The following is a 9,584-nucleotide window of genomic DNA, read 5'->3' on the forward strand; positions in this document are numbered from 1 at the left end:
TAAACACACTGATTTTCCCATGCCCTCAGAGAGGCCTGAAAGCCTCTCTGGGCTGCCTAGTGGCAACCACTGGAGTAAACAAAATGAAAATTCAGCACAGTCAGTTCTTGTCTAATCCTCCTGCATCAGGACTGACTTGATCCTATCAAGGCTGTGCCAGGTTCTGTCACCTGAAGGACCTGGCCCCTGGTCTGAGGAGCCTGCCTTGAAGTTCACTGGGCAACTTTCAGCCAAAAAGCTTTGTGTTCCCTTTCCAACACTGACTGCTTTTTCCACCCTCTGTAAATTGTCATAAAACATGTACTCCTGTTATTACTGTGGGACAGTAATGCTAATCTTATAGTGGCACCCAGGGGCCTGGAATGAGGTGCACACCAGCCATGCCTGTCTTCAAATACCCAATCTTCTGTGCTCAGGGCAGGTTTTCACCCTCCTTTCCATAACCTGCTGGAAGCCTGCTGGAAAGAAAAGTTATAGAATGCAACATAAAGCAGAGGGTAAGAGAGAGAGGTCATAGTGCCCCTCGCAGAAGAAGTAAGAGAATATCTGATCTGTGCATCAACATCAGTCTGTTTTTCAACAGAAATATTCCAGCCATAATTTCTCTGAAAGAGAGACTTTTAATGGCTTAGGGTAACCAACAACTGGCTTATGTTCCCTTCCAGGATTCCAAGATTACCCTTTCACATCCAAAAGGGAGAGAAGATGTACACACTCCCAACTTCTGGCTCTCAGACATGCCTTTAAAAATTGTACAGTGCCCTGAAAAAGCATTACAGAGGAGATGTCACCAAACAGAGCCTGTCCAAAAGAAGTTTTCCATGGTTCAGACAAGTGATCTGCTGGAGAGACATGGAAGCCCACAGCTCATTTGTTCATTAATTTTATATCAAGGATGCAAAAAAAAAAGTATTCAATTAGCTTTCATGGACTTGGTTAAATATTTAACTATTTTAGCATGAGAAAACTCTAGTTATTGTGCCAGTTTTTTAATGGAGAAGCAATTATTGATTGACACATGCTATTTATTGGTACTCTTTAAACAGATTTAACATCCCTCAGTCCTAGTGCTGCCATTTATTCTCTGTCCTAGGGCACCTGGAGACTGACCCCACGCTTTATCATTCTGCAAGGTACTCTGCGGCCACGTAATGCTTTGGAAACTCTGTTTTGAAGACTTTTAAAATCACGTTCATGGTTTTTGGACTGGTTTCTCTGTTAGTTTAAATTGGCAGCCCTGCATTGACTTCACTGAAAAGTCTGGCAATTTACACCAACTGTGAATTTTGATCTTTATTTCTTCTTCTTTTAATTTCTGAGGACAGATTGGTTTATTTTAAAACCTGGCTGCTGATTCAAAATGTGTGAAATAGCTTTTTTTTGGTGCATAAATATTTTCAAACAGTATTTTCAAGGATTTTGCAATGAGCTACATGAAGCTGGCAAAGCTCTGGTACCCCCTTCATCTTGTGCAAACAGAATTATGTAAAGAATAGGCCTCTGGGACATTAACATGTTCAAGCAAAAAGGACATTAAAAAGCAACTTTTTTCTCAGAGATCCTTAACCTTTCCCCATCCTGGCCCCTGGAGTGACATTCCACCATCTACATATTTTACCTGACTTATCCTGACTAGATTTTCTTTACACCCCTGATAGAACCAGCTGGCCAGTTCACTGCTGGCATTTGCCATCACTGCAATGAACAATTTATCTCATGCTGTGAGTCCCTCAGTCTATAAAGCTTATTCCAGATTCAATTAAATTTCTAAGTGTAGGCACAAGGCCATCTAAAAGTTGTTTTTCCCTTGAATTTAATGGTGTTTGGCCTAGAAAGTTGATCCTCTGGCCTGGTAGTCTTTCCCACATAAGGGACGCCTTTCTTCCTTACTCAGAATTACCTCAAGATCTTCTTAGCAGTGAGTATTTGCTTAGCTATACACCTTCCTAAAATGCTTTAATGTGATGAAGCTGTTGAGCATTTCCAAACATAGATGCAAATTTGAGACTGTACTGTAAATGGTTTCTGCATCCCTTTGAGCATTGTCTGAGGCCAAAACTCATAGCCAAGGAAGCAAGTCTAAAACCTTGCCATGAAAATCAAGGCTCAGTATCTGGCTGTCGAAGGAAGGCTGCACCTCCTCTGAGGCTGCAGGGATGTTCTTCCTTCTCCAGAGCTGGCGTTTGCCCAGCTCCCTGCACGTGCCTCAGCATCCTCTCCCTCATCCAAGGTTTTCTTTCCCTTCTCAGTAGTGTTTTGGGGAAGCAATATCAACTTCATGCAACATCCACTCTCTTTCCTGATGAAGAAGAAATTTTCATCCTCAGCTCTAACCATTCTTATTCCAGGCTTCCAGTCAGTTGTACACTGGTATTGCCAGAGGAAAAAGTTAACAAATTGGATAACAGCAAGACACAGACACTGCCAGATACCTACATGCATGTGAGATGGCTTTGATCCCTCCTTTGAGCCTGAATTCCTTTCACTTCCTCATCTCCAAAGGCTGTGGTGTGCATGGTGGTGTAAGGCCGTGTGCAGGTGAGTGAGAGCTGCACAGCCAGTTCCAATCCCAATCCAAATCCCAATCCTGCCACAAATATTTGTCACAGGTCTTTGGCCATTAGATGTTGGTGGATTCTCCTGGCCTTTGCTTCATCTGATAACCTGTGTGCATTGCACCAGTGCACTTCTCCATCTAACAAGAGATGCTGCTTCCTGCCCCTTTCCACCTGCCCCTGGTGTGCCCCCTGCCTGCCCCTGCTGCCCAGCTCTATCTGACTTTGCATTTCCAGCCCCGAGGAGCTGCTTCCCCAGCTGCGCTGTGCTTCCTCACTCTTGTATTCCCGTCACACATACACAAATACACTACTGGTACATCTGCTCCTGCAGGGATTTCCACTGCTCTCTGCCCATCCTCCTGCCCCCAGTTTTCCCACTCACAGCATGGCAGCAGGAAGAAAGCGTGGAGATGTGCATCCACCTGAGCTGCTCCCTTCTCCTGAAGGTGTAGGGGCAAGGCACAAGGGGCCAGGCAATGAGGGCTTCCTCCCAAAGGCAAAGCTGAGATTTATTAGAGGGCTGGAGTTCTGTCTTTAGATCTTTCCTGGCTCTGCTCCCGAGAAAATCATGTCAGTGAAAAGAGCTGGCAGCGCTGCTGGCGGCTCCCCCGGCCCCGCAGCCCTGGAGCACAGGCTCAGCACTCGGCCCCGCAGCTTCTGAATCGCGGCTGAGCCGCACGTGGAGCTGGCTGCCGCTCCAGCCCTCTCCCTGCCTCTCCATGCGCCCTTCTATGAATCACAGGTGTTGTGCATTTCCCTCCACGGACTGAAAGGAGTTTTCAAGAGCTCCAAAATCACTCCAAGTTAATGGGAGCCGGGAGCCCGAAGTGCCCCTGAGGAGCTGCACTGCCCCAGCGCCGCTCAAGCCCTGGTGTGTGCTGGAACTGGGATTCCTAAGTCACAGGATGCTCTTAAAATTGTGTTTCGCTCTCTCACACAAGTAGGAGCCAAGAGCTTGAGAGTTCTGGTCTGGCTTCTGCAATTAAACTGCTCTAAGTTTTTTTAGGCAAGTCACAATCCTACTGAGCCTCTTTCACCATCTGTAAACAGGAGATAACAATACTTAACATCCTTCCAAAGTAAATGTTAATGAGACTTCAGCTTACGTCTGCATTGGGTCTTGGAGATACAAGGCACTGGGAGAGCATTATGTGCTGTTGTTACTAATTGTGAATATCCTTCACTTTAGTTTGTTGTCAATTATTATTAAAAGTGAGAATTTGTGATCTAGTGTAATATTACTCAGAAAAGATTTAGTATCTTTCACAGCCTGTAAATAACTTGGTTGTATTTGTCTGATGCAGAGATCATAATAGGAAACAGATTTCAAAAGTGGTGCAAAAAGGAATGTGTGGTTGTTCTGACAATATAGTTTTCTTAAATTTAAACCTGATAAATCAACTTTGGACTTATATTTTCTGCGAGGAGAATATTTTTAAGTGAGGCAACATAAATGAATTCCTTAACTGAAACATAAACATTAGCACTATGTTCCTACCCTTCTGTTGAATTCTGATGAATAAACAGACACATGTCAGGGCTTTAAACAACATTTGGCAAAGCAGTATAGAGAATTTGTTCACAAATTGCAGAAGGAATCTGAGGTGGCTCTTCCTTTTACCAATTTTTTAACCCCAAGAAGTGAAAAGTGATGCATGCATTGCAAGTCCAGACACATCAGTGTCATGAAGGGCATTGGGACATTTCAGCTGTTTACCAATACTTTTGTCTTCGTTACCACGAAATACCTATCTGAAGCCATCTAAAATTTTGCAAATTAGAGTTAATTAAGCTGCAGTGAAGATATTAGAGCAACTAAGCCACTCACAGGAGAGCTCTGCTCGGCTTCCTTCATCTTTTTCCTTTTCTTTATTCCCTCTGGAACCACAGGATACTAGATGCATCCACTCAAACTTTGTATCTCCAGCAAGAATGTCTGGTTTTCCTCCCCCATCCTGTTCATTTCTATGGATTCACAGTACCATGGGCTTCCCTGAAGTGCAGGCTATCCCTAAAAATCAGCCTTACTGTAAAGGGTGGACTAGCTTTTGGCTGTTGTGTTGCGAAGAAGTCAGTTTAGGAAATGCAGAAATTTTCCCAGGGATATGGGATTGCTTGTTAGGGTTTTCCCCTTAGACACTTCCATCCCCAATTGACTGAGTCTACACTCCCTAAGACCGAAGGGTTCCCAGCCCTTCTGGGCCATGGTGCAGCAGCTGAAGGATTACTGCTGCTGCTATACTTCTTTGCACAGGAGCAAGTACACACACAAGTACGGGTCACTGACACGAAGCAGCCAATTTGTCTGTGGAAAATGAAGTCTGGGCTCTTTCTTTCATGGCTGAGGGGTTTTTTATGCTCTCAAGCCTCATAAAGCCACCGTGTAGCTCCAGGTGTATGCATGGTTTTGTGTGTTTTTAATTTGGCTTCTTAAATACTTTAGATTAAAATCCATAATATTTTTCTAATATAATAGAAAGTTTGGAAGAGTCAGCTCTAATTAGTTTTATTATTGTTGGTAGCAGCTCTTGGCATACATGGATCTTTAATGGAATCTTCACTTCTGTGGAGCTGGAGCAGATAGGAATTTCTTACAAGGACAGAAAGGAGTGAAAATTCTAGTCTTTTCCATATTTCTAAGCAGCCAGTTATTTTGGAATCTGTTGCAGATGTATCCCATTAACTGTCAAGTTACTTAGTAAACCCACCAAATTACTGCACACTCACTCAATAAAAGTGCTAGATATATAAACTATCAAGGAAGTTCTCTCAAAGTTTTGTTTAAAGTTCAATAGGGAAAAAATAATTGGTTGTGGTTTGGTGTTTTTTGTTTTGTTGGGTTTTTTGATTTTTTGTTTGTTTGTTTGGTTGGTTTGGTTCGGTCTGGATTTTTTTGATTTTTTTTTTTAAGCAAGGAGTACAGCCAGGGAAAATGAATGTTAGAAATCTAGCAGCACAAAATGAGGGCTTACATTTCCAAACCTCGACATACCACATGTGCCTATAAAATACAGGAAATGGGTACAAATGTGAAGCTACACACAGGATTAGAGGCACATGAACACATTTAAAGCAGGTGGAAATAATGTCAGCTGCAGCTGTAATGTTAGGTTTGTACCAGGGGGCAAAGAGTAGATGTGGCTGTACTGCTATTAAAGTACTCTTGATACAATTTTCTGAGAAGAAAGCATATACACAAAAACTTCTGGCATCCTCAAACAAATGTACAGATGTTAGTTGCATCTCTTCCCATTGCTTTTAAAACAGGAAAGCCTCCAGGCCTTCAGTTCAACTGCAAAGACATCCAAATCCAGAGAGCTACTTTGTCAACAAAAGAACTCTTGGGGAACAACACAAAAGTGACTTTTTTTTGGGTCAACTGGCATTACACTATCATGCAAGGCCAACACATGACGTCAAGCTATTGGGAAATCTGTGGTCTGGTGCTAAGTTATCCTCGAATAGGGGTGTCATGCATTAAAACAATGATGGGATGTACAGAGGACAAGTAATAAGACGGCCTCTACTGCCCTCACAGACTCATCCCTACAAGAGCATCACAGGCAGGGGTAATTCTCTGTAAATCTTCTGTTTTCCCTCACGTTTACCAATTAGGACCCTTTGGGGTATTCTATATCAGAAAGAGCCTACCAGGATCAGTGTAAGGTCTACAGAGGAAACAAGCTTTTCTTCTCTTTTCAGATAATCCTACTATCAGTGAGGGCAAAAGTAATTTGTCATTAGTTATGCCCAGTGCTACAATCTCCTCCCACAAGATCCTGGGGGCAGCTTGATCTACAAACCCACCAGCCAGGTGCAAGGGCTGTGAGATGGCACAGAGGCACAGCACAGGATGGCCCCGGCCCTGTCTGCATCCTCTGGGATATGAGTTGCTCTCTGTGCACAGTTGGTAAAGTTTACTGCATCCTGTGCCTCTCCTGCCAAACTCTTGCTCACAGTGAGGATCCAAATCAAAGGCTCCTCTACTTCTGCAGCCCTGCCTCCTCATAGCAGCTTATATTACACATTTTTCCATGGACTAGAGGAGCACCCATATCCTATGGCTTAAAAGCAAAACCTGAAGAATTGCCCAGTCCAAAGAAATTTGTGTTTCCAAAAAAGACAAAATGTGAATGATTTCAGAGTCTGGAATCCCTTCAACCAGTGCCTTCCAAAAACAACCCTAGCTCTGCATCCAAAATCTACTGAGGGAGAGAAAACAAGCAAACCTTTCCCACTTCTGAAGATATGGCATACTTGCTTCAGTGCCCATTAAATGAGATAGTAAGTTTTCCTCCTCCTTGCCAGGTTAAACTACAGATATTCCTTCCCTTTCTCTTCTACTGTGCTCTTCCAGAGCACAAATAAAGCACCATCTGGCCGTTCATTAACTCTATTTGATTTCTTTTGATCTCATGTAAACGATGAGAAAAAGATCTAAGACTCCCTTCTCCTCTTTAGACATGTGCATAACTCACATCAGTGTCAATGAGAGTTAAACATGCCAACAGAGAGGAAGAAATAGAAACCACTGTGTGTTTCACTGTAGCATCTTTGCATTTGCAAAATGGAAACAAAATGGTCTAAAACCTAATTCCCAGATCACATTCCTCCAAGTTTCAAAGTGAACCTCAGAGAGGATGTAGAAATACCAGTATACTGAGACAGGACACAATGGGGTTGTTGATGTTCTTATTCATACAGAAAATCCTCTTGATTGTCATGAATTCAAGTGTCTGCAGCCCAAAGGAAGAGAAAAATAATAAAATTTAAAATGCATTTTGAAGTTTTCCACAATATACTTAATCTTCTGTTTATATACAAGGCAAAATTTGCTGTAAATTAAATCCCAAGGTCACACTGCTTTCCAAAGCTCCTCTTTTATTTGCCGTCCACAACCACCCTCCCTAACAGCCCCATCACTCTCCAGATGAATGGAGCACGTTCAGCATTATGCTTTCTCACTGCTGGTCAATGTCTATGGACAAAAGATGCTCTCTCTGTTTTTCATTGGGCAAAGAAGTAGTGGTTCTGGAGCGCTTGCTGTCGCCAGTCAATCCCTCACCCTTTCCAAGGCACGGGGGGAAGTTTGCGCCCATCTCGGGCAATAAAGGCCGGGGATACCTACAGCCCCTGCTGGGAGAACCCCAGTCACCCACGCAGCTGTGGTGGGCCGGGGGGAGGGATGTGGCGTGCCCCTTACATCCCCTGGAGCGGGGTGCTTGCCGCGGGATGCTGAGGAGTTCACTCCGTCCTGCGCCACACCCTGGCACTGAGGCTCCCGCCCTGCTCTCCCGCCAGTGAGCTCCTCAGCCTCCGCCCCACACCTCAGCATTCCCTTCAGCCCCTTTAGTGAAACTTTCGATGGAACAGGTAATGGAGCTCAGGGTACAAGAATGTGGTAAGAACAGCTAAGCATGTCCAAGAGCTCATCGTTCTAAATATACGGCCTCTTGCAGGCAGAGGAAGCCCTCTCTATGCGTGTGCGCACATTTGTACGCACACTCACTTATACGTCTCAGGCCCGTCTCTGCGGTCCGGCACTCCCAGCCTGAGCACCGGCGGTACAGCCGGACTGACGGACACCACGGGCGCTTTGCTGCCCGACCTGGACCGGAGGAAATGGCGAGCGCGGTGCTGGGGAGAGCGGAGCAGCTGCGCGGGGCTCCGCGGGCGCGCACGGGCCGTGCCCAAGGGGCTCGGAGCCTTTTGGCAGCACCGCGGCTCGTTCCGTCCTCCGCGGGTGCGGAGCGCGGCGGCCCCGCGGAGCCCCGGCCCCGGCGAGCCGCGGGTACCGCGGGCGGGAGCCGGGCCCGCACCGCCGGTCCGTTTCGTTCCCCCGGCGTCTCATGCGGGCTCTGATCTAGTGCAATAATCAATAATCATCCTTTAGTCTTTGAACACCAGGGGGCTGAGAGGACTTTTCAAGACAAATTCCTCTGGCGATGATGTATATTTCACACTTACTGTGCACTTTCCACTGAGAAAAGAGAAAGAGGGAGAAAGGTAAAAAAAAAAGGAGGAAAAATAAGAAAAAATAATAGAATGAAAGAAGAAAACACTAAAGGAAAGAATTCAATTTATCTACAGACATGAATCACTGAAAGAATCTCTACCACAGGGCATGTCTATATTTAATATAGAATAGTGCAATCGATATACATGAATGCGTGTATATGTGTTTGGACATACATATAGATTTATGTTACTATGTATATGTGACTGAATATACACATAGGCATTTGTTTGTTACTAAAAAGGCGCCAAGGGACTTTACCGACGCAAACTTTAAAGGATAGCGATTTTAAAGCCCCGCTTTTCTTGAGTCCCCCACTAGCTCCGCGTTCTCGCCCCACTTCCCGGGTAATTACGAGCAGAGTGCTCGCACAGTTTTAATAACTGTCTCCTTTTCAGCTCATCATCGAAAAAAACCCCAACATATTTAAAATATATATCTTGTATGCAACGCTTGATAGGTAACTCGGGGGAAATATCTCCTGGATGTTACTCTGAAAGCATTTTGGTCTGACTGATTGCGGAGGAATTTAATTTTGACGAGCCAAATCCCTTCATTCAGGTGACAGGCTGGATCGGGCCATGCTCAGGGGGTCGGCCGGCACCTCGCTGCAGACGGGGCGGCGTGGGGAGCCGCCGTGCGTGGGCTGCACGGCAGAGAAGCGTGTTTGATGCCTTCTTCAAAAATCGCTGCCCATATGGAAGTCAGTTCTTTCCTTCATCGATGCCTTTCTAACCCTACAGCCTACCCGCCTGCATCTTTCTCTCCGAAAACGCGTTCGCCCGCCACTTCTTTGGTGTCCCCATCCCGGCCGGGCGCCGTTCCCAGGCAGACTGCCCCCAAAAAGCGAGCAGGCGGAACCGAGGGAGCGCGGCTGCGGGCCGTGGTGATGTGCCAGTGCGGACACGGGGCTGCGGGGACCCGCGGCGGTCCCGGAGTGCGTGGTGCCCCCATCCCATCACCGTTCCCAGATGTGGGCCGCCGCCAGCCCGCGGCTCGCCCGGGCTTCG

The sequence above is a fragment of the Camarhynchus parvulus genome, chromosome 3 (assembly GCF_901933205.1).
Source record: "Camarhynchus parvulus chromosome 3, STF_HiC, whole genome shotgun sequence".
Taxonomy (NCBI): domain Eukaryota; kingdom Metazoa; phylum Chordata; class Aves; order Passeriformes; family Thraupidae; genus Camarhynchus; species Camarhynchus parvulus.